Source organism: Hippocampus zosterae, chromosome 10, assembly GCF_025434085.1.
Source record: "Hippocampus zosterae strain Florida chromosome 10, ASM2543408v3, whole genome shotgun sequence".
Taxonomy (NCBI): Eukaryota; Metazoa; Chordata; class Actinopteri; order Syngnathiformes; family Syngnathidae; genus Hippocampus; species Hippocampus zosterae.
Genome location: NC_067460.1, coordinates 8,262,028 through 8,288,207, shown reverse-complemented (window position 1 = coordinate 8,288,207; position 26,180 = coordinate 8,262,028). Strand labels below are relative to the sequence as shown.

Here is a 26,180-nt window from a genome sequence, read left to right as displayed (position 1 = left end):
CCACGTAAAATATCTACAATCATGGACAGATGATGCATACACACACTATACCGGTACTTTAAATGTTTGGCATGTAACAAAGGAGTGAAAACAATAATTGGTGGGTGGGGGGGAACAAAATGTTTCACAGATGAACTGTGTTCAAATTTCAGGGGTCACCAAATGATGATTCAGGGTTGAGATTAAAACCTATGAGAAAATATAAACACAGTCACATGTAGATGCGGGAACTCAAATTCAAGGAGTTTCTCCTGAGTTGCACAAAGTGGACATCCTACTGCTCTCAATTTGTGCTTCTTCAACCACACCACTTCCACCTGCTCTTTTCCTCATTAGCTTGTCCTCAGATGGTCCTGCACATTAACTTCGCCACAGGTCCATTTTGGCTCAATCAGCCCATTGGAAATGATAGGCCTGATTGCCTCTAATGTTCTTTCCTCTCCAAGCTAAGTGCTTGATCTACCAGCAGATGAGCTGCTGTTATGCCACGTGTCTGAAGATGGTGCAATATCTGCTGTGCGCTTGGAACCACTTGCCATTATCAACTGTACAAATGGAGATAATGTAAAGTGTGTGCTTGTGTGTTGTTCCAACAGTCGATTGCTCAGTGAACCTCTCTAGAGGGTCTCCGCGTGGGATCATGGTCATAGATTATCAAGTACCATATTTTCACGACTATAAGGCGCCATTAAAAAGTCTTAAATTTTCTCCAAAATGGACAGTACGCCTTATGATGCGGAGCGTCTTGTGTATGCGCTGAGTTCCAAAACCTGACTGTCAGCCGACACGCTGTTTATATAGAGAAAAGGCGGAAGTGACTGTGAACAGGCATGCGTCAAAGAAGTCCGCCAATGAGTGAAGGGTCGGCGTGTAAGTGGATGCTAAAGGGACGCTCCAAGCAAGTACCAACACCTGTATAGATTGTGGCTATGTGCATTGTTAGAAACCCCCGAAAATAAATTCTACAAAGAGACACGCCTACGAAGCTCAGCTCAAACTTCAAGCCATCGGTTATGCTTTTGGCATGCGCCATCTCACAGCAGCGGTGAAAAACCAAGACGAGCAAATGAACTTGACTAAAGAACTCCAACCGCTGGACATCGGCATCAACCGGGCGTTCAAAGTAAAGTTGCGAACGGCATGGGAACAATGGATGATCGATGGCATACACAACTTTACAAAGAGTGAGAGGCAGCGCTGGGCGAGTTACGCCACAATTTGCGAATGGATTGTGGCTGCTTGGATGAACGTGTCTGCTTGCACTGTTGTTCGAGTTTTTGGCAAAGCCGGCATCATTTCTGTGGAGCCACATGGCAATGAGAGTGACTCTGACAACGAGAGGGAACGCGGCGTTTTTGATGGATTACCCGTACTTGCACAATTGTTCAATTCTGATACAGAGGATGAGGACTTTGATGGATTTCTGGGTGATGATTGATCAAAAAAAGTGAGTACATTGTACATTGGCTAAATAAAATACAACGGAACTCAGTTTTGCTTCCGTTGCCTTTTTAAAAACGTGTTTTTAGCTTGTATCTGTATGTCTTGGCATGTTACCGTATGCTTCAAGCTAACGTGTTTTTAGCGTGCGCACATGCATGCCGTATGTTTAAGCTGGTGTATGTTTTACCACTTTAAAACTGCGCCCAATAATACAGTGCGTTTTGTCTATGTGCAAAATACAGAAATAGCACCCATTAATGAGACTGCGCCCAACCATACGGTGCGCCGAATGGTCGTGAAAATACGGTAAATAAAACAGACAAAACACACACAAGACTACACTAGGTTCTAGTTTTGGATGAAACAACCTGAAAGTCCCAATCATCGATTGTGTTCCGCCAGTTGGAAAAGGATCAAATAAACAGACTTTTTCATTTTCTAAGAGTGCAGGATTACACAGACGAAAAGAAATGCGTCTGAGTGATTTTTCCATGAAACAAAAGGACACTTGAACAAGAAGTGCATGCGTAAGTCTGGGCTTGTTAATTATAGGCTTCATGAATGACAGTTTCACACAAGACAGCTTGATGAGTGTCTGCTCATGCTGTGATGCCACCACACTCTGTGCCTCTCTGTCTCATATCCACATGGGTGCGTGCATACATCCACACAAATGCAAGTGAAAATGCGATGGCAGAAAGACTGAGGTCTGCTAAAAAGGTCGAAGTTATTGGTTTTCACAGTTACACAGTGAAGAATATAGATCTGATTTCTGAAAGCACGAGTTAATAACATAAACTGTTGAAAAAAATACTTGGGGATATGAATACAAAATATATCTTTCTGACAGTTTCCAATACTTATTTAAAATTGGTGCCAAAAAAAGAGAGCAGTGGGAAATGGCCATCTGCAGGTATCAATCTAGGGCCGCTAACTGCAGAGCCCCAACAAAACAAAACTGGAAGTTGATGCTAGTATGAATAGAAGATATTGCAGAGATGATGTGGATATTTCCCCCCCATCTGTGGTTCCTTCTCAAGGTTTTTTTTCTTCTTTTTTTATGTATGGGGTTTTTGAGTTTTCCCTTGACCTCAGTGGATTTTACTATTTGTCAACTGTGGGCCTGTAAAGCCATCAAAAAGTGATTTTGTGATTTAGGGCGAAAGAAATAACTGCGACTTGACCTGTGTCCTGGTCTACATTTGTGTACGCAACTGCTGAAGAAATATCACCAAAGCAGTGTGTTTGTGTGCGTTAACAGGAATAAAGTGTCTTGTGACACACTTCTTTCATAGTGTGTTCAATATAACTTCACAACAACTGATTCACCTGACAACAAACAAGGCACTCTCCCGTAAATGAGTGATGACAAACATACTGGCAATATTGCGGCTGCTTGTGTCAGCAAAGTGTGACTGTGTGTGCACGTGTGACTGAGTGTAGGTGGAATGTGAAAAACAGAAGGCTCTGCAGAGGTCATGTTGACGGCATGTGCGATTAAAATACCTCCAATGTTGCTAAAAAAAAAAAATTATGTGACTGACTGACTGGAACAATGACAAGCAACCATTGGTCCCAATAAAGAAAACCCCTGTAGTACAATGATGATAAGGACAGATCCATGCCAAAACAAACAAACAAACAAAAACAACAACAACAACAACAATATATAGATATATACTGTATATATATGCATTACAATGGCTGACTGGCGAATTGGCATTTTGTAAATGACATTACTCGCCAGAGATTGCAGAACAAAAGCAATTTCGTTGTTAAGCGAGTTGCTATAGGTCTAAGACTCTTGGTGGGTTGCGTTTGTTAAAAACGAAACAAATCAAAACAAAAAACCCTCACGAAAGTGTGGTTGAAATAGTTTTTTTAAATTTATGGTGTTACTCAAAAGATGGTTGGCCAAGTTTACTTCTCACTTGACCGTATAAAATACCGGTAATTGGAAACTAGATGATTTGCAAAGAAAATAAAAAAGAACTGAAAGTGCAAAAATGCTGGCGTGTACGTCACTGCTTTACAACTCATTGAAGTATTGATTGTCAAGCTAGACAAGACCTCCATCGTATGTGAGCTTGAGAAAAAAATCAAACCGGTGCTGTGAAGGCTCTCACTAACTTCCACAAAGAACCTGTGTTAAAGCTCCTCCCTGCACTATAGAGATCTGGGAACAGTAAGAATGCATCACTTCAACATACTCCCTTGACAACAATTATTTCTTGCCGATACAGTATGTGTGTGTGTGTGTGTGTGTGTGTGTGTGTGTGTGTGTGTTTGTGTATTTAGTTGTGAATGATTACACAATGTGTCTTGCGTATTTTGTTTTTGTGAATCTGTTATGAGATAACGTTAAAAACAATAATTAGTGTGCGTGGTATAGATCTATGAGGGTTCCCTTTCCATTCATGACTTCATTAATTTTCAACTCAGCTGATATAGTGCCAGCCCATTAAATGTCCTAATGTCATTCAGACACAAACTTCGTCCCAATGCAGACTGTTACAATCTGTCTAGCAGTCCCTCATCAGGGACTGTATGTTGATGCTTTAAATCAGCTGTCTTGAAAGATTTTGGCTGTTACTTTCAAGGAGTTTGTTTTAGGATGTCAGTGTGCCAACAAAGAAAATTATATTTGCCCTCTTCCTCAATAAACTTTCCTGAATATTCATATTCGGACTATTTGCTTACTCCTTATGGTTGACACGTTTAACAGCACCACTTCCCCACGGGATATTAGTGTCAGCTAAAAATAAGACCCAATTTATTTATTTCATTCAGTGGTCCTGCATTTCTTTCAAAACAGAACAAAAAATAAACGAAAGACAGAAAATGGTCTTGTGTCAGTCAAGAAGTTTGAGTTCCAATAAGGACCTATAGGACTGAGAGGCCTAAGTGATTTTTTTACTTCAGTTAAAATGACTATTTGTGATCTCGACTTTTATATATTTGTAGAGCAATGGATAAACGTATGTAAATGTTGAGGTATGTAACACACTACTGAGAAAAAAAGCCTGTGATTCAGCTCTCATCATTTCTTTATGAATGACTTATTGGGACTTTTTCACCGGCTGTTATTTGTCACTCACTTCCTGTCTGGTGTCGCCGCTTCCTTCCTGAATGTGGGTGTGTGCCTCTGTGTCACCGGAGATGGTTGGTGTAATATGATGAGTGATCCAGATATCTTTGAGCCAAGTGCATACAGTGTGCCAATACAGAAATACACGTTGTCCCCAAATCCATATTATCAAATGTGTTGACTACTTAACTGGTAGTGACATGTTTTCTTGTTGCTCGTTATTGGATTTTGTTTTGTTTTTTTTACGATCAGAATTTCACAGCTTACTGTGTGTTTTAGATGATTCTGAAAAAAAGTCAAACATAGCAAGAAAGAAAGAAAATTAATCAGACAATCCGCTCAGGGGCGCAGTTGTATCTCTCCTTGCGTGCATGCAGGTGAATGATCTATCAATATGGTGCGCAACAAAATATACAACAGTGTGTAAATTGAATTCCTTCTTCAAGCATCACAATGACAATTAAAAAAGACTTCCAGCAGTGTCCTCTGAATAAACAGTTTATTCATCCATTTGTTAGCGAGAGTTTGTTGAATGTTGCGGTCGACTCCATTGTATCTACTCCGTTGTGTCATTTTCGAGCTCTTGGTAACCAAGCACCAAAGAGTGAGCACTCAATTAAAAAACAAAAAAACAAAACAAAAACATAATTTCAACACTTAAATAAGAATTTGAGTTACATTACAAGCAACATTTTCTGTCAACTTTGGCATCATTGTGCTGATGTGCACATCTGGCATTCAGAGAACAACTTCTTTGATTAGCTGACAGATTTTAACTAAATATATCTGTGATGTTTCAAACTGTGTCACTTCCCTAAATGAAAACTCGCCTTAAAAAATGCAACTTCAACATGAGAAGTGAAAAGCAGTGTAGGCAGTAGAATGGGGAATGAACTACAGTCATCAATTGATTTTCCCAACATTTTTTTCTGATAGAGGATTTGACAGGTGTTTTGAGTGCTCAACCCGTTGTTTGTAGAGAATCCCACCAAGATGGTGGCCATTTGTTACGCTGCTACTGTGAGATCAACATGAATGTGAGGGTAGATGTTACGGTAACAACGACATTGAAAATAGAGCTAAACGATGTGAGAGACATTTTTAAATAAACGTTTCATCCCTCAAGGCGAAAATTCAATTTAATTTCTGCAGAGATTGATGTGTGACAGATGAGAAAAAGAGATGAGAGAAAAGCCACAGTTTGAATATGTGACACAATGTAGTAACTGTCATGGGTGGACCAAACTGGGAAGAGTGTCCACAATAAGGCTCTGTTTTTAGCAAGTGTGTGTATGTGAACATGCGTGCCAGCGAGGACAGTCCCGTGCCCTGCACAAACACTGCCCTTGTGTTGCCCTTGCCTCACTCATCCACCCCTCCTTACAACGTTTCTCTCTCGGGCACAAACACGGACACACAAAATCCAACCAACTTGGCCTCAGAGACACCCCCCTTCTCCACACACACACAGAGCTGGCTCGAGGGGGCAAAGGGGTCACATGGCAATCACACGGCCCCACCTCACCCCAGTCCCTCCCACAAAAACTATTTACACTCACATGACCTCCTGTATTTTGCAGTGTAGATTTTCAACGGCCTCGGGTGGCTTACACACACGTTCGAACCTTACAGCACACACAAACTCACAACCAATAGAGTCACAGGCACATGTAAACAATCTGAAGCTCTGTCAATTATTGTTAGCATCATAGTTTGTGCTGCAGCCAACGCGACAGAAATACGATGAGTTGTAGAATACACACATCAAACACAACGCTGTTTGTGAAAAGCTCATGGGCCTTCCAACACTCGTCATACGGAAGGTCATTATTCAAATCAAAATGACACATGAGAGCGAGGAGAAAATTCACACACAAAAGATAGTCCTGTCAATGTGAGGGTGGAAAAACAAGAGGCAATAAATGTCCTCTGCTAAATCATAACTCAAATGGCTGGTCAAAAGTATGAAATTAAGAGCAAATTATCGCCAATGTCCTACTTGCAATAGCGACAATATGAAGTGTGACTATTTAATCCAGTGATAACAGACAGCAAGCACAAGGACCGAAGCGGTCCCAACTCTTTGGATGGAGGCTGGTAACTAATTTAGTTTGGCATTTGACACAACAGTTTCTTTCTAATAACAGGAATTTGTTTTCTTGGAAAACATTTACCAGTAAATCTATTATTGAGGTTTACATTTCTTAGTAGCAGGTGATATTTTTCACTCACGAGACAATTTCTTTCTAAATTGTTTATTCAAGAATAATTACAGTAGTATTGGGAAAAAATACAATAAAATCGGAACTGGGATTATGCAGGGGGGTCAACTGTAGTTTTTTTTTTCCAATTAAATTCACATATTAAAACAGTTAAAAGCAGTTTGAATTCATTCCACGTCGTTTACGTAGACACCCTTTTTTGCATCTTCATAAAAGCAATGAATTTAAGGGAAGGCACATAATGGCACCAGTTAGGACGGTAAGAAATATTCGCTTCAACACCGATCAGATCGGACGATATTTAGATTTTTTTTTTAATGCAATACATACATGCGGGACATACATACACTCTCCTCCAAAAATATTATACCAGTAAAAACAATATCTTCATTTTTGCCAAAGACTGAAAAAAAATCTGGCTTTTATTTCCAGGGCTTTAAATTTCAATCTGACAAAATGCCTGAAAAGTTGGTACACAGGGATCAAAACACAAAGATTAAAAATAGACAAAAGTGAACAAGACTTAATATTTTATTGCAAATACTTTGTGTTCAGTTTTTAATTAATCCAGCATGTAACCAGCTGACATCCCCACACTGATATTCTTCTTTTGTGATGCTTTACCAGAATTTCACTGCAGCCTCCACACGTCACTTATGGAGATTGACTTGAAATTGACTGTCAGTCGAAAACCTGTAATATATTTTACTGTATTTTTTCATAAATATTTACGATAATATATTTTACTGTGTTGAGTGGTTTGGCTCATTATCGTGCTACATAACATGATCTCCCAATCAGGAGGATGCTGCTCCCTCCTTTAAAATTGGCAGACAAAAAGCTTTGCTCGATGTAGATCAAGTTGTACTGCTGCCATCATCCTGTTTAACATGAAGGCTGACTAATGAACTTGTCCCAGAAGTAGCTATGCAAGCCAAAACTGTAACTTAACCTCCTAATGAGCTTGTGTGTTTTGGGATTATGAGCAGATGTCACCTTTCCGCAAATATAACATTAACATCGCTTTATCAGAGTTTTATCTCTACCCTATATCTGAAAGTGAGTGTCGATATTCATTGCTGTTTATTGTTCGAATCATCGGTGTAATGGCTCAGTCACATGCCTCTCTACTGCCCGCCACCCCACACGAAAAAAAGGGGGGTTTGTATCAGAAGCATAATGTAAATACACGGACATCTAAGAGGAAATGTTAATCTATTGTCTCTTATTCATCTTTTGATGTCTTCACTGTACTTAAATTACTTGGACGTTAATAACTGCCTGAATTCTGGAGCCCTTGGTTATCACCCATTTCCTTCTTGGTGCTGCCTTCAGCTACTGCATGTTGCTTTGGAGTCTTTCTTTCTAAAGGGTTGTCTTTGACAACTAAAATCAAATCTCTACTCGGTTTAAACTCAGGTTATTGGCTTTGGCCATTGAAGGATAAATAAATCATTTGTGGTGGTTGTATCACAGTAATGGGACTGCTGGGAATATGTGCACATCATCAAAAGTGCTTTGTCAGCATTACCACCAGTGCAGAGAGGCATCGATGGATATGATTGATAACCACATCAGAGAAGCAAGACACACGGACATGGAAAAAAAATAGTCCCAAGAAAAGCAAAGACAAACAACAATTGGGTACTTAAAAATAGGAAGGTTAAAAATTGTTTCAACCATACTGTAAATGTAATTCCAGTTTCAATTGAATATCAACCATTAGACATGCCATGTCACAGTGAAAAGATGGAGGGGATAAAAATCACACTAAATCGCCGCATTGAATTGGGGGCAGCTTCCAAACACTGCGCTAAGTTTTCAGTATTGGTCTCTCAGCATCTTGCTAAACCACCATTCATCTCAGCTCGAGACAAAGGGTCCCACGTGGCTAATGAATGACACACACACACACACACACAAACACACACAGACAGACAGATGTACACAAGCTCAGAAAGGGCTGGCTTTTCCTGCTAGAGGTGACTGGGTTGCTGGGAGCATGCAGCAACATTAGAAAACGATCTATCTGTCACGACTGCTCGAGACAACAAACACTCATGCAAACCGCCCATTCTAAAGAACGTCTTATAGACAATGTGTAATTATGTGCAACCCTTGTCATATTCTGGTTGCAAGATGAAAAAAAAAGGAAAGAAAACCACCCAAATAATAACGCACTAAGGGGCGGGATTTTTTAGAATTGTGTTGCAGGGTTGTATGGCTCCTTGCTGATGTTTAGAAAATTAAAAAAACAAAAAACAAAGACTGATCAAGTTCTTGGTCATGTTGGTTCGTTCGAGAAAAAAAAATGCTGTGTGTGTGTGTGTATACCTTATTCTTATAACAATAGGCAAATATGGCGATAAGATTGTGCTGTGCTGCTCTTTGCATGTGGCCAGTCTTGGTAAAAGGGTTCATCCGAGGGAAAGTTTGGAAATATATCCAGTGGAACCTCGTTACAACGTAACAAATCTGTACGTTATAATGGTAGTTTGTTGTAACCATTTCCAATAGGATTCGCAAATGGCAATCATGTAGTCTGAGCTTGGAATAAGCATGTGCCACCTTGCACGCATTCTCTGCCTGTCAGGGCAAAGTCTTTTCTGTGGAATCAAGCAAAGTCAAGTACCTCTTTTAGCAGAAAGTGGCGGTATATATTGTATCACAATAGGTAATGTAGACGCACACATCTGGCACATCTTACCTGCTATTAGCCCAAGTTCCTTATATTCTATGCCCCTGATGATTGCTGCGGTTGTCTAGGGTGCCTGAGAAGCTGCATCTGATGGGTGAGAAGAGGAAAGATAGTTATGAGTCGGTGAGGGTTAATTTGATTTAGTCTTATTGACACATACTTCAAGTGACAAATGGCCAACATGACTGTGTTAATTGTCGCAGAACACCTGAAACAATCCACATCTACCAATGTCCAAAATGCATGTAAATGACTACGAGTGTCAACAGATGGCAGTGACAATATAAGAAGCAAACAATAATTAGTGCAAACACAGTATTAAACCTTACATAACCTTGAATTGGCATGTGATGACTTTCCTCCCATTGATTTACTCAAGGGTAAACTTCACATTATACTCCAATGGCCGCCAATGACACATTTCCGTGTACAGTGGAATCTCGGTTTTCGTATGCCCAAGATTTCGTACGATTCTATTTTAACAACTTTTTTTCAAAGTAATGCTGCAGTTTTCCTAAATTCGCTCCATTTATGTACCATAACCGCATTGCTCTGGCACTTATTTACCAGAACAGCCATAGAACACAGGTGTCAAACACAAGGCCCGGGGGCCAGATCTGTCCCGCCACATCATTTTATGTGGCCGGCGAAAGCAAATCAAACATGGCAACTTCCATGATGCTTGCGAAAATATGGACCAAAATCTCACATTCTCAAATGTAATAGATAAGAGAGACATTGTAAACATTTTCTTGTTGCCAAACACCTCATTACAGTAACTTAAACAATAGTTGAATAAACTGTTAATCCTGACTTCTTTATATGATTTCAGTCATAATGGCCCCCCAAGTCAAGTCAACAGTATTTATAGAGCACTTTCAAACAGCCATTGCTGCATACAAAGTGCTGTACACTGAGCAAGGGAAATGGTAACTAAAAACCACTCGCTTCGCTAGACAAATTTTTTTGCACTTGGGGTCGAGTGACTCTCAAACCCGTCTTAATGCAGTTGGGATGGAAGTAACACCAGATAGCCCTCTCCCCTTATTATCATCTTTCATGTGCAAACAAGAGTGTTTCATAAATGTACATCATGTATCCAAGACTATAGTTTTCTATATAAAATATATCGTGGGGTCATTTTTGGGTGTCTAGAACGGATTAATTGAGTTTACATTATTTCCTGTGCAGAAGAATTACTTCTGTTTTTATTTAGCGGTTTTAGTCTGACTTTTTAGATTATAACACTAAAAACGGAGCTCAACTATAACGATTGACACATCTCTCATAAACCATATTAAGCCAATATTCTATGGGTGTGTACCTCACCATGCATGTACCACGCCACACTGCCCCTCAGAAGGCGCGCACGGCAAGAAAAGTAGGTAATGGGATTATTTTTTTTCTGTTATTGCTTTTATTATATAATGATATTATTTTACTTGTTGCTAATTTTATTTTCTGGTTGTTCTTTAAATTACATTCAAACTTTTGTTTTGGTAGTTTGAAATACTAAGTTTTTAAATCAAAGAAAAGTCATGTTTATAATAATTGTGACTTCAATTTCAATTAAAACATTGGTGATTATCATTTTTCAACTTCTTCTAAACCTAGTTTTCAGTCAAGAATATGTGATTTAGCCTCACACTGTGCTGTTGTATTCATTCACTGTGTTTCCACGCAACATTTCGGAAGAAAGAAGCAGCACAATTGCCATGTTTGTTGTGGGGCCCGGAGGAATCAACAATGACATTTGAACAGCAAAGTCAGCAGCATGACCAATACGAGCGCTATTTCTGGAGGGCCAGGTGGAGGAGAAGAGGATCTAGCCTGATACTGTATCTATTCAACAAGGGAATTTCAGCAGATGGTGTTTTAGACCAGCTACTGTGTATCTAAGCCATAGGATTAAACTGCTCGAAGAAGTCGAAGTCGAAGAAGAAGCAAACCTTCTCATATCATAGCAGCTTCATGCATGTTGGCGTGCCAAAAGTTCTTACTTTCTATTCAAAAAGCAACAGGAAACCACCGCCTCCCTTGTGAGACAGCCATCAACCAACTACAAGCTGGCCACAAAGCAGCAGAAGAGAAGAAGTATATTAAAAACGGTAGTACCAATACACACTCAAATAATAAAATAATATAAGTTTAGATTTGATTTGTTTAAAAAATATTAGTATTTTTTAAACAAAGGATATTTCAGCGTGTTATTGCAGCACAAGCGGACACGGACCACAGCGCTTGAAGGCTGCTTCAAATTAACCTAAGAGCGTCTCAAACAAAAGCGGCCCCGCCACACAAGGTATATGAGTCGATCATTCTTCAATGCAAGTTTTAATAAACAAATGCTGTAACAAGATAAGTCTTTTTTTATTGGAACTCTTAACTTAAAATATGTTTCCTGTAGAAGAAATTGAGTCCGTTAAATTAACAGAATGCCTGCATGTCATGGCGCATGGTCAGGATGGTACCACCTCTGCCTTAATTTGAGCCAGGAAAACGCTGTTTGCTCCCCTAGTGAACCATATTAAAGTTTTGTTTACCCTTGTTATGGTGTTGGTACGGCTCGTAAAGGTATATTAAAATAAATATGCAGTGAATTTACGTTTGTTGTAGCATGTTTATGAATCTGTCTGTTCCGTTGGTGCTCAAGTAAACACCACCTGCTCCAGTGTGTGCCATACACAGTCTGTACAAGTTTGTGTCCACCTCAGAAATATACACATTCTTTTTCGATATTTAATACTCAATACTTAGATTTTTACCCGTTTACATTTATCAGTCATCACTCATCTTTTTTCCACGGTGTGCACATATTTTTGCGGCACAGGTGTTATTCAGTTAGATCTTATACTGCAGAAACCACAAAGTAGCAGCTTATGAAAGCCAGAGAAATCATTGCTTGCGACAAATACATTTACATTTTTCACATGGCCCCTTTGGAAAAATAATTGTTCCGCCCTAATGTAGATATTTATCAGCCATGGTCTCTATTGCCTCCACATCTGGTGTACAAAAACAACATACAGCAAGGCGGTGCAACCGATGACACAAAACACGGCTCCGCCAGCTCAAGTCAGACAACTTCCTGTTTTTCTTCTGTGGTTTCGATGCTCTATCTTGTTTAGCAGAATGTGAAATGCAGCGGTTAAATCAAGAACTGTGGTAAACAATTGACATGCAAATAACACATAGATATAAAACTAAAATGTTTATTAGAGTTTAAGAGTCATATAGAAAATAATCGCACACGCAGCAACAGTGAAACCACACTTGGGTTGGCCAGGAAGTGAGTTGTTTTACACAATGATAAAATCTCGGGCAAAATGTTTAACTCTTTCAAACGACGCAATGAAAGCATCACTTTTCAAAAGTGGGACGATGCTTCTTTTAACTTTAAGAATTTTGCTAGAGACAAGTTTTTTTCTACATCGGGTCCACTGCACCACACCAGCGTCTGAGGGTTTAGGCAGACTTAGTAATGTGTTCAATCGACACGTATCTTATATTCACACCAGCATATGAGTCCAATTGATTGCACCATTATATTGAGTTACTACGGCAAACCCCACTAAAATGAAGTGATGCTTATTTGGAGTATTGTCAACACAAGGAAAACAGCTCCCAGCAACACAAAAGTGTTGCGTGGTCATCATGTGTGTGTCAGTTGGTAGTTCTGACGCAAAAGGAATGGCATGACTGCAGAACTTTGCTCTGTCCCTCACGTTGAAGACCGGGGTGTCACCAACTCGGGTCCTCGGGTGCCCCTATCCAGTATGTTTTACATTTTTCCCACCTCCAACGCACCCGATTCAAACTCATCAGTAAGCTTTGCAGAAAGCAGTTAGCAATTCTGATCTTTTGAATCTGGTGTGTTGCAACAGGAAGAGATGCAAAACAAGTAGGAAAGTGGCCCTCGACGACTGGACGAGTGTCCTCGGGTCTGAGAAATACTATGTCCCCTTATCATTGTCACTACGACAGGGACCAGTGTTTGATGTGATTTCTGCCCTTCCACCCCCAATCAGGCACACATGCTTCCTTTCTTCACCTATCTTCGGGAGAAGGAATGTTAGGAATGCTGAACCCTAAAATGATTCAAAGACTCATCATCATCCAAGTCTCTCATGCATAGGATTCCACAAAAACACATTTTATCTTGCAATACAGCCTCTATTTGGAATCCCACTGCCAATGTGGATTAGTCACTGGATTGTTTTGACCCTTCTTTCTCAACTTTGTGACTCTGGCATGTACTGTCGAGCTTAAAGGGTGAGAGGTTTCATTTTCAACATTTTTGGGTGCCCCGAACAGTTACAAAAGTCAATCTCTGCAGGTAACTTCTTGTTTTGAATCTTTGTACTCTTGCAACATCTACAAATTTCATATCCACACAAGTATAGTAAAGCCAGTACAGCAAGTCATCTGTCAGTGAACTTTCCTTGTGGATGAATAAAATATCCATGCATCCATCCACCCATCAAGTACAAAGATGGCTATGTGATTGAATAAATGTGTCTGACCGACAAGAGTGCAGTGTGGTCACCTGTAGAAGTAGACCAAAAGAGAAGTCACAGACTTGCATTTCCTAACATAGTGGTGCCCTTGAGCAAGGCGCCTGAGCTATCATGTGTTCTCTGGATATTGGGAGTCACTCAATATTCACATATGTCACTGTGTGTGCTTCCTGCACACACAGTGCACCACAATGATACAATAAACACCAAGTCAAATACAGCACACCGTATTAGAGAGTGTAATTTTAGAGTACTGGCCCGGTGATCCAGTGGTTAGCGTATCGACCTCACAGTGCAGAGGCACCGGGTTCAATTCCAGCTCCGCCTCGCTGTGTGGAGTTTGCATGTTCTCCCCGGGCCTGCGTGGCTTTTATCCGGGTACTGCGGTTTCCTCCGACATTCCAAAAACATGCGTGGCAGGCTGATTGAACACTCTAAATTGTCCCGAGGTGTGAGTGTGAGTGCGGATGGTTGTTCGTCTCTTTGTGCCCTGCAATTGGCTCGCCACAGGTTCAGTGTGTCCCCCGCCTACTGCCTGAAGACAGCTGTGATGGGCTCCAGCACTCCCCGCGACACTTGTGAGGATTAGCAGATCGGAAATTGAATGAATTTTAAAGTCTAATTGGCCAACAAAGGGAATAGCCACAACACAGTAGGTGAACAATAAACACGGTCTTGAATCATCAACATTATTGTTTTTCAAATGCCACTTTTGTTTGCAGATTTAAATCCGAGCTTTAAATCCCATGTGGAGTTTGCATGTTCTCCCCATTGTTTCCGTGCATTTTCTCCAGGTTCCTATACCACATACCAAAAACACAATTCACCAAACTGAACTGTAGTGCTCAGTTCAAATGAGGCTAAACACTCTGAGTGAAGAAAGCTGAGCTGACTTTATGTATGCTGTGTTTATCGGCTTAAGAGTCAGGCACACTTTGAAATAGAAATTACCCAAGCAAAAACTATGTAGTAAATAAGATTAGTGGAATGTCAAAGGTCCAAAATATCAAACAGTTCTCCATCCAAAGTAAAGACAAACAAAATTCATCTAGATGTGGGCCTGACCGATGAATTGGCATGCAGATTAAATCATACAGTCATAGCCCTCCCAACGTCAGTAAAAATCATCGGCCAATTGCCTTTTCACTTTATGTGGCGTATACATTTACAACATTGTACTCAGTGAATCATGTATTTACTCCACCAAAACGATATTAAAACTAAGAGAAAAGTGAGAATGGATCTCTGAATTTATAGTACTGACCTACTGGGAGCTGCACACACCTTTTTTGGTTCCACATTGTTCCCCAGTGTAATAAAACACAACACATTGACATGACTTTATAGCATGCATTGCAACGAAAACTTCCCAGAGCTGTATTTGAGCAAACAGACAGGACATTGTAATACTTGAGCAGTAAGCGACCATCACTGTTTTACGTCACCCATACTGCCCAGGTACAAGAAATCATTGTGCAGTTTGTGTAAATACTATGTTGTGGAAAAGCAGTTAAAGGATATATGATTACTCATGCCTGACTTCAGACAGATGCAGAATGTCACCGTGTGGCCATCTATATAAATGATAGTTATTATGGCTGGGAAGTTGAGTCTTTGTGTGATCTGGAGTGGGCGGGAGTGATCCACAAGTGCTCAGTGAGACCTTAGCTCAGCAAGGCAGTTGCAAGGGGGGGGGTAATGACACTGATGAAAAGTTGTTTTATTTGACAAACTGTTGTTGTCTATAAAGTGAAGATTGAGAGTAACTTGTTATGTTTGAATTTGCACAGCTACATCGGAGCCAAATGGCTGTGAGAACCGACTTGCCACATTCACGGCAGGTGAAAGGCGGACAAATAATTTCAGACAAAATCACCATTACCGTCTATGGGCAGAGGGACTTGTACAACATAGTCAGCTTTCATCCATCCATCCATTTTCTGATCTGCCTTATCCTCACAAGGGCTATCCATGGGTATACTGTTGCAAGTTGTACATCGTTTTATGCTGCCTTTTTATTCAAAGCTGGTAACTATTAAAGGGGGGCATTTTACATAGATACAGATTTATTTCATATACTGTAGTTTAAGAAAGATAATTGATTGAATACTTCTCTACAGTAAGTATTCCCCAATTTCTGGTGTTCATGAAAACAGACTTTTGTTAAATCTAAATAAAACATTTACTTTTACTTTGAAAAACAACGCTTAGCATTTTTAACTCAATCAATCAACTACATCATAATCAAGTTGTTTGTGCATTTTAAGCACTCTGAATTTGAAATAATGACCTGTTATTGAATAAAAGAATGGAAGTTAAAACACATTATTAAAATCCGATTCCGCGATTAATCGAAAAAAAAAAATCTATACATTAATCTATGATTAACACATGTAGTGCCAAAAAGGAGACATTTGCAAACATCGGATTTTACTGCGGAAAAGAATGATCAATATTCTGCCCCGATTTTCTGACGTTACAAACCAAAACAGTATATTTATAATCATATATTTTACATGTAAGTGAAATGTTGAACCTGAAACAAACTCAGAAGTACTTGTCAGTCAAACGAATAGCCCTTCGCATTCAGCAATACCCAAGAAGGAGCTCTGAGTTTCAAAAAGGTTGCCGAGTACAAATATTGGCTACTGACAGGCCTAGGAGATGATCTTTGTAAATAGTGTGACATAGTATGACACATGCAGCAATTCCCCAGTTGTATTTTTGGGGGATGACTCAAGCGATGAGCAACGGGTTGAAAAAGAACAAAAACTCTAATAAAACAACTGCATGGTTTCCCCAAGATGTGCCAAGGCCACGCTTTTCAGGCAGGTGCAACTGACAAGAGACTGTGAGAATCCATTTACTTCCGCCTTTAACTTGTACCGTATTATTGATTGGTAAAACAACACACTCAAACAAACTGCAAATACAAGTTCCACATTCCACTTCCATTATGACACAAAAGAAGGGTCAATCTCCATTCTCCACACAAGAATTTGTACAAATAACAGGTTGCTCCGAATCAGACAACAGGTACAGAGCGCTCTGCAAATGAGTGACAGAAGGTCCTTGGCCACTATTTGAGCAAGTAGAGTGATATTAAGTTGTGCCCTGCAATTGACTGGCGATTGCCGTGGTGAAGCCTGCCTCTTCGCCCAGTCTGCTCGGATGGGCTCCGGCTTCCCGTGATCATGAACAGGATAAAAAGATACTTTTTAAATAGATGACATATGCAATAGGTTCACTGCCATTAGATTTCATTCAAAGGGTACCTAACCCTCCCGCTAAAATTTAAAGCAAGAATAGGCCATGTGCCAATGTGTCAACATGAGCCAAAATACTGTACGGTGTAGCAAAGGGTAAAAGTGCTGTAATTCAACCCGAACCCTCATCCTTGATGTGAAAAAGGGATCCAGGTCAGCTCACAACTCAGTAAGTGCATTTGGCTGACGACGTTTAAGATCCCGATTTACAATGTAGCTTTTGTACGTGTGATGTAATCCAATATGTAGCTTGTCAGTGCTGAATATTTACTACGGCGAAGGTTTCCTTTCGTAAAATAAAGCAGGCAGGAATTGGCTGATACAAGTCACATTTGGGCAAATTCGCTGCAGTCAGCACTCCGCAACAGCAGCAAGCGATTAGAACCTTTGAGACCTAGAACCTTTCCCCCAAGATGGCACCCAATTAGGCAGCCGTCGGCAAGTTCTCTTTAAGAGCCTTGCTTTTTTTGCTGTTTTTGTTTTGTCACATGGTGTTTGTATGTTGTTACGTCGTGTAGACCTGATGTGGATTGTTTTCAGAATTTTTTGGGCCACGACATTCATCAAAGGAGAAGAATCTGTGCTTTGGTGGTTGCGCCTTCTCGGCAGCACGCATGTACCGTCACTGCTTTTGATTGGGAGGAATGTCTGACTGCCAGTGCTGGACAGCACTTCTGTTTTTTGCGCCTGTATTGGGCAGCATTTTTCACTGCCCCGTTTTGTTCAATGGAAATGTCGGTGCTGTTGGACTGTCTGCGACTGGATGGATGGATGGCTTGTGCAGCCAACGATGAGAAGAAGCGTCTGCGCAGACCGCAGATGCGTATGTGGAACTGGGAGTCACCACTTGGAATTGGATTACGTGGGACAGGAGATGTGAGCCAATCTCTTTTCGCCAATGGACACTACAGCTTCTTGTTTGCTTTCAAACTTAGCTTCTAGCACACGTATGCGCATTTTCAGCATAACGTCTTTGATCCACTGGTGAAAGGACACTTTGATTCTCTCCTCATCTAGAAGTGCTTCAATCAACAAAGTGGATGCAGATAAAGTGCTTAAGATTTCAAGACTGTCTGTGTCTTAAGTGTTGTTTGTTTTATTTTGTCATTTTATGTGAACCGTTCTGTTGATGGCGGTGCGGGAACTCACAGTGGCTCCTCCTTCTCCTGTGGTTGAGAGGAAAGACACGTCATCTGTGCTTTATGATGCTCATAGAGCACATTTGACAAACAAGTTGACTTGACTATATTTTTTGTGCATTCTCATTCAAAGTATGTTTGACCCGTAATGCACCAATTAGCATTGGCAAATAAAGGGAATCTGCAGAAGCGGCATTTTAAAATGGTACATGCAGGCTTCAATCATGATGTTTCTGCACTCAACACACTACAAACATGCGTCCCTGCCTCTGCGCCAGGTCTCCCCTGAAGGTAGGCGGTGATTTCCTTTTTCTCAAGCTCTTGTAACGACTCTATTTTTCCGGTTCATTCATGTTATGTCCCTTATGGCCATTGATCATGCGTGTGTACGTGTGTGTGCATGCGTGCGTGCGCGCACACAGTTGTACTTGGTTTGAAAAGTACATGTTTTTGTCAATGTAGTTGGTCACTCCTGGAAGTAGAGAGAAGAAAATGCTTTGAACGACTGAAAAGGCGAATGTGGCCAAGATGTTTTACTTTTTTTACAATATTGTGTGTGTGGCTTAGATTCAAGTTCGCACAACGGTCCTGAAATTACCGTATTTACCGTGGCGTGGAGTCCCAGATGTGTTGTTCATATACAGCATATTTTGAGTATCATTATACATTTACAGCCAAGACCCGCCAAAAACACCTGAAGGGTTGAACACAGAGCTGAAGAAGAACAGATGACAGGGGGGTACATGGCTTGGGAATGGCTGTATTTGATTGCCATCTCTAAAGGCAACTGCGTCAAGCCACATCACCTGATTTTGGCCAGTTCTATATTAAAAGTAGACTCAACCTCAACTCATTGACAGTTTGACTAATTTGATTTAAGCATGCCTTCCACCTCTCGTCTCTCCACTAGTCCTTCTTTCCTTCTCCTGCCATCTCTCACATTCCTTGGCAAGTATTGGCCTGCTGTACTTCTGTTACCGGAGGGAGAATTCCAACATGCTCCACTTATCTCACAGTCATATTTTGGGCACATTTTTTTGTGTCCCATACTCGCATACATAATCCTGCTTATTGGTCACATTCAAAAATACAAAATAATAATTTCAAAAGATTGGCTTGCGAATAAACACATTGGCCTGTGAGCTGAAAGATATTGCGAAACGCTCAAAGAAGTGAATACTTCTCAACCAACTCCCTTTCACTGTGCACTTTCGGAGGATGTTACACAAGCCTCTAACGGTAATAACAGGAAAATGGCAATGCAAAGACCAGGCTCTTGAAGTGTTAAAAAAGGGTGTTACAAAAGCATGTTCAGATGAAAGACTATTGATCTTTCTCTTCTGTTTGACATTGAAAAAACAACAACAAAAAACAGCAACCTCTAAAAGCCATATGCTCACAGTCAAGTAAGCATGCCCTACACCAAACACCGCCGTCCAAGCATTGACAGGCTTTAGTTAAACCTGAAAGAAAACAAAACTGGTTTGGGGTGGAGTCTTTACTGTCACAATTAAGTTTAAAAGCCAAATCAATAATCCTTTGCATCAGTTAATGGCCTCACGGTCAGAAGCTCCGTGCTTGCTCATTTTGGTCAGTCAAGGGCTGTTAGCGATAGAATATTTTGGTATTCAGATAAAAAAAATTACCGCAATAACTTTAGGTCTTGCCTCTTGAAAAAGAAGCACATAATTTTCCTCTCTAGCAACAGATTTTACACAAATCTCACTCTTTATTTTACAACTTTTACTGAATCCATCAACAAATAGTACAATATATTTTAACAATATACTGTATGCAACATTTCTTAACATTCCATAGGTTCACGTAAATTCAGTAAATCAATTATCACTTACATATCTGTATTCCATGGTTTAAACAACTCTCCCCCCCATAGGTATTGGTCTAATAGATGAAGTGCCGACAGAATCAGTGATTTTCACCGGCTAAAACAACACAAAACACCTGGTTTGTTTAAACGTGATCAGCCGGAACAGCACCTGTGTCAGGCAGTTGGTATCAAAGTGTGCAGAGTCATAAAACTGCCTTTGAAAAGTATTGCGAGAATGGGACTTGCTGCTAACGTTGCTATTCGCAAACAATGGAGCCTTTATTTTAGCATGAACCTAACTTACAAAACTAAAATATTCATCTGATATAATTTGTGACTATTTTTCAGCCCTAATACGAAACACACTTTCTTTCCAGTTGGAGCGTATTAATTTCTTGACTTCAGCAAGAACCATTATGTAGATCAATCCTTAATTAAACAGAATTTAACACATTTGTAAACTTCACACATACTCAGGCGCATCAGGAAACACAGGATGAGTGCCCTCCGAGTTAGCCAGCTCTTTGGATCAATTAACACCAGAGTTTTTCTACGGTCTTGATGAAGGGCTGAAATTGACTGAGAGTAAATACTAGGGATGTTCTGATCTGAGTTTTATGCTCCCATTTCAAATACCCATCATCCATTAGTGAGGTCACTGGTACTGATGCCAAACTGATGGATTAGCTGCACTTCTTTCAAGTTTAGAGCCGCTCACTCACGATTATTTTAACAGTCGACGAATCTGATGGGTGGATGGATGGATGGATGGATGGATGGATAGATAGATAGATAACCATTCTAAATTACCATCCCATTATCATGCAAAAACAGGACAATATTTTGAACTAGGTGCAAAAAACAAAAATGCAGAAACATATATTATGATTCTGTTACTGACTTGGTCTGTACTTTACAGTGTTAAGGAAAGGGGAAGGGGATGCTGTACTGCACATAGGCTGGTCTCGAGTTGGCTGTAGGCTGCAAAGTTTTCAGAGAGGTTTTTTGGGGGTTGTTACATACCCCTAAAAAAATTCGAATGAACAAGGGCTGCTTTGCTAAAAATTTGCAAAGGACGTTGTGCCATTAAAAAAAGGGAAAATCTCACACAAAAAAGTTGAATACGTTGTTTTCTTGGCAAACTGTGTATTGCCACAGCAACAGCGTTTCACACATTTTGTGTTGCAACATTATGAAGGACTCTTTATAATGTTGCATTATGAAAAGACTCTTCAGAGCAAATCTGAGGTAGATCTGGTTAACCTGCTGGAAGAAAAATATCATAGAATAATTTAAGTTTATAGATGTCTTGAGGCCTAGACTTTCATCAAACATATGAAGATAGGATCATGTAGGTCAAGTTACAGCAACATTTATTGTCACGGTCAATCATCAATCTGCGTAATGGCCACACCCTTCGCTGGAAAGTCACTATATTCAGTGTAGAGCATCATCAAATTCTTGAGGCTTTTATGACAATTTTCATCAATGGATGCTACAGCTTCTTGTTGACTTTGAAACTTAGCTTGTAGCAGACGTGTGCACATTTTCAACATGACGTCTTTGATCCACTTGTAAAAGGAAACTTTGATTCTCTCTTTACTTTCATCAATAAGTGCTTCAGACAACAAAGTGTATGCAGGAAAGTGATTAAAATTGCATGACTGTCTGTGTCTTATGTGTTGTGTTGTATTAGTTCATCATTTTATGTTAACTGTTCTGTTGATGGCGGTGCGGGTACCCGCAGCGGCTCCTCTCTCTCCTGTGGTTGAGAGGAAATGAATTTCGATCTGTGCTGTATGTTGCACATAGAGCACATTTGACAATAAATTTGACTTGACTTGACTTGTTGGATTCATTCAACTGGCTACGTGCAGTACATTAAAACATTTTTAAAAAATGATATTTCTCATTGTCACTTCGTGGCCCTATATGTATAAAATAATATTATCATATAAACGTCTTCAGGACATGACTACTTATATGCATGTGAAGTTTGGGATTTTTGGGGAGCATGTGCAGGGGAGTTATTAAGCATTTCCTTCTTTGTGGCGAAGTAAATATTAATTGTAAATTTTGTACATAAAACATACAAACACTGGCCCACTGCATAATCGCGGTTCGACACCTTTACATTTTTTTCAATTTTTATTCAATATTTTTCATTGTTATTATTATTGTTGTTGTTATTATTATTCTTAAGGGGTTGTTGTTTTGTGTGTTGCCCCCCCCAGACAATTTGTCTGCTGTATTCCTCAGAAAAGTGTTTAAAAAATTGTCATGTCAGACTAAAATCCTCACAAATATTAACTACAACCATTTGCATTCTAAGTCAGTTTCGCTTCTTTAGATTTTATTAATTGACGGACCAACTTCTCAAACGTGTCTGCTCTAACTAAAATTTCTCGCCAGAATGGCTGACATCTTCAATAAAAGTTTCACATCCCCTTTGGTTTCTCTCCAACTCTCAAAGATCCACAACAGTATGATTTTAAAGAGATGATGGTTAATCATTGTCATCAGTTAATCATTATTCTTCTATTTTTCTCGACGTAGGCTTGATTTATACTATTACCAGATTATTCGAAAGGTTAAGACTTTAACAAATTTGAGTTCGTTGAAAATAAAACTTGTTCTTGACACATCTTTAAACAGTCGTAAAACCGAAAACAGAACAGAGATTTTCTTTCAGATCGAGTTCCAAAGTCAAATGGGGAAAATGAACTCGTCTTCAAAAGCCCACGATTGCCAGGGGCCCAAGAAACTAATGTTTATAGGATTGTAAAATGACATTTATTTCGCCCCACAGTACAACAAATGTCTGGAAGTCTGAAATGAAATTCTTGATCTGAAACATGCAAACGTGTTTCACAGGTTGATCATTCTTCTGTACTGTATACTTCAAATTAATTCAAATAAAGGCATTTTAACTGTGTGCATTCTTCCCATGCCTTACTGTTACGTTTAACTGGAAAGCTTGTCAATGTAAAGTCAACAGCGAACCGACTTCGGCGTGGCTCCTGATAGCAAGCCAACAACTGTACAGTACTTGGAAAAGATGAAGGACTGACTGACTTACCTCGGGTAACCCTTCTTGGGAGGACGTTCAACAGCGTAAAAAGAAAACAAACTTCTTCACCGTTCACGGCAAGACGAGTTTCAGTCGTAAAAGTCCGGAGCAAGAGGAGATCATCTGGCCGGGTGTCTCCGCCTCAGGTGGGAGCTCCGGACCGTGGACTGGCTTCCTGTTGGTAGCCGGAGGTGAAGCACCACCGCCGCCGACGATTCTTCTCAGCAAGCTCGCCCGCCTCCTCCTTGGGTCGAAGTTAGAGATAGTAACTTGTACTTCCGGTCACCGTGATTTAAAAAAATAATGATACTTGCCGATATTCATAAAACGCTACCAGTTTTTTTAAGATTCGAAATATTCGAGATATATTTAGTATTTAAAATATATTACTACCAATTTTAATGTATACGGTCGTATCATTAAAAAATATATATTTTAAAAAGTATAAAATACTTTTATTGTGAAAGCCTACTCTCCCTTTATTTGTCGTTATTCTTTCTCGCCTGTTTGTCACTAACTGCATTGTTTACACCGTAAACTTTACAGTGACTTTACACTAACAACCTTTGAACATTTTTACGTTTATAAGTCCTAATCTTTAAACAATGTTCAGTTATATCCTCCTGACTACCAGGAAAAAAATGTTGTCCAACCACATTTATTTTGAAATTCCCCAATCTATGTGAAGTAATTGGACTACTCCACTACTTTTTTTTGAAATCCCACTACATTTTTTAAACAGGCTCAAATACACTTAAAACAACTCATTCAACACGTTAACGTGTTCATAAGAGTCTTATAATTAAAATGCCAACAGCATTTCAAGACAAAATGTGTTCGATAAAAAGTATTACTTTTCCTCGTTCCATAAAAAGTGATTGCACTGAGGGAAGCCATTTCTTACTTTTTCTAACCACTACAAATGTGGTATCATTGGAAAGCACTGAATGTCCCCTTTAGAGGAACAAAATGAGTTAATGCGATCGGATGCACTGGGTGGGAGATATTTAGGTTCACAAATGTCCTCGACAGAGGACAAATTTGTACTACTGGTAGTCAGGAGGATATTTCACCATAACCTAATAGAATGTCAAACTACTACCATGTGTGCACTCTACTTTTGTTTTTAGTCCAACAATAATGCAGACCCATTCAGTCATTCCTCACGTCGATATGAATACAGTGCAGTAAAACTGTACTTGAATCAAACGTGTGATCATTAGGATAGATTGCGCGTTGTCGAGAGATAGTAGACTTTGCTGCCCTCTGGCGAATTCTTACCCTTCACGCACCATTCCAGGTCATCCTGGAACGTACCCTGAAATACAGTAAACACATACTGTATGGTATTATGAACAGACTCACAGGAATCAGTTAGTAAGTAAAATATAAATGAAAAAGTATATATTTGGGGCAGCAGTAACTTATCTATAATCACGTGGGCTTTGGAAGGTAGAGTGGCACTTCAAGTGGCGATGCTAATTTAAGATTTGAAATTCGAGGGCCTTTGGATTGGCAGACTTGGGTGGTGTAGGTAGAAAGAAGAAAGAAGAAAAAAACAACAACCACCGTTCAATTAAGTGCAATATAAACAAAAAAATTGATAAATCGCAGTGCTATTTACAATTGTCTTTCACATCATTTAATTATTATTATTATTATTATTATTATTATTATTATTATTATCATTGTTGTTATTCTTATTCAGCAGCCTGACGAGCGTCGGTATCTCTCCTTCTGGACCAGAGGTTGTGTTGCAACTCCAGAGGGTTCATACTGTGTGTATGACAGTGACTTAACAGAATATATCTTTTTGGGTTTAAAAAAAAAAATCATTTTTGATGAATACTTATGCATCCTGCACCTCTTTATTTTAATGTTGGTCATTATGGTCCTGCTTGGATAGCTAAGTATTAAAAACGTGTAATCCTTTAATTACTTGTACAAGTAATCATGTGATGAGACAATGAAACAGTTTTTGGGGTTCACTGTCATAACGGCCCTCCTAGAGGAGGTAACTACATGGCCTAGGTTGTAAAACGCTTTTGGGGATCAACACTGAAACGTTTTTTTTCTTGAAATTTCTCTTGATTGACTCATGTGAGAGAAGTGGCAGCCCGGTAGGCGACTGGTTTGCGCGTCGGCTTCACGGTGCAGAGGTGCAGTGTTCGATTCCGACTCCGCTGTCCTGTGTGGAGTTTGCATGTTCTCCTCGTGTCTCTCTAGGACACTAAGTCGTCACGTGGCACATGTACTGTTTAGTTGAATTGTTTTATATGTGAGGCCCGTGTTTTCATGTGAATACGAACATTCATTGTTCGTTCGGAATTCCGGTGTCGAGGTTACTGGGGGCGTAGACCGTGAACCCCACGTCCATAATTTGACTAATTATAAGTGTTTACACTTTTGGGCCACAAGAGGGCAGTACAGGTCTGCATATCCCATCAACCATGAACAGTTTGAGTACTGAGCACATTAAAAAAAATCATCGTCCGAATCGCTGTGACTCCTTTCGATGAAAGTTCAGGTCATTCATATCTTCACGTTTTTACAATTATGGCACTGAACCATAACACACCACAATGAAAACCTAACACTGACTCATTCTGACACAAAAAATGAGACAATTTAATGACGAATATCATGTGGTGGGTGTTTGACAAAATGGTGAGTCAAGTTTAACCCAATCACCTTCTCATTGTCTGAATTTTTTTTTGTTCAAAGGGAGTACTTATTCAGTCGTTGCTTGCCCTCTTATTTGATTCAAATGTCCCCCAACTATTCTTCCAAAACCTCATTCTCTTATCTCATCACACAGAACTGTACAATAAGATGCACATTTAATTTGAAAGGTGAAGTTAAGTAAAAGGCAATATCTTTTCGCTCAATTATAAGGCAGGCCTTGCCAA

At 39.8% G+C, this 26,180-nt stretch overlaps 1 protein-coding gene across 1 annotated transcript in view; it reads right to left on the bottom strand.

Annotated features, from left to right (window-relative positions):
* Positions 1-23,517, bottom strand: part of pik3cb (phosphatidylinositol-4,5-bisphosphate 3-kinase, catalytic subunit beta) — a 47,789-nt gene extending 24,272 nt beyond the window's left edge. The window contains exons 1-2 of the mRNA XM_052078841.1: positions 23,273-23,517; positions 9,461-9,532 (exon numbers count right to left, since the gene is read on the bottom strand). The gene's annotated coding sequence lies outside the window, so the exon portion shown is untranslated. The remainder of the gene's footprint in view (positions 1-9,460; positions 9,533-23,272) is intronic.
* Positions 23,518-26,180: the final 2,663 nt, after the last annotated feature.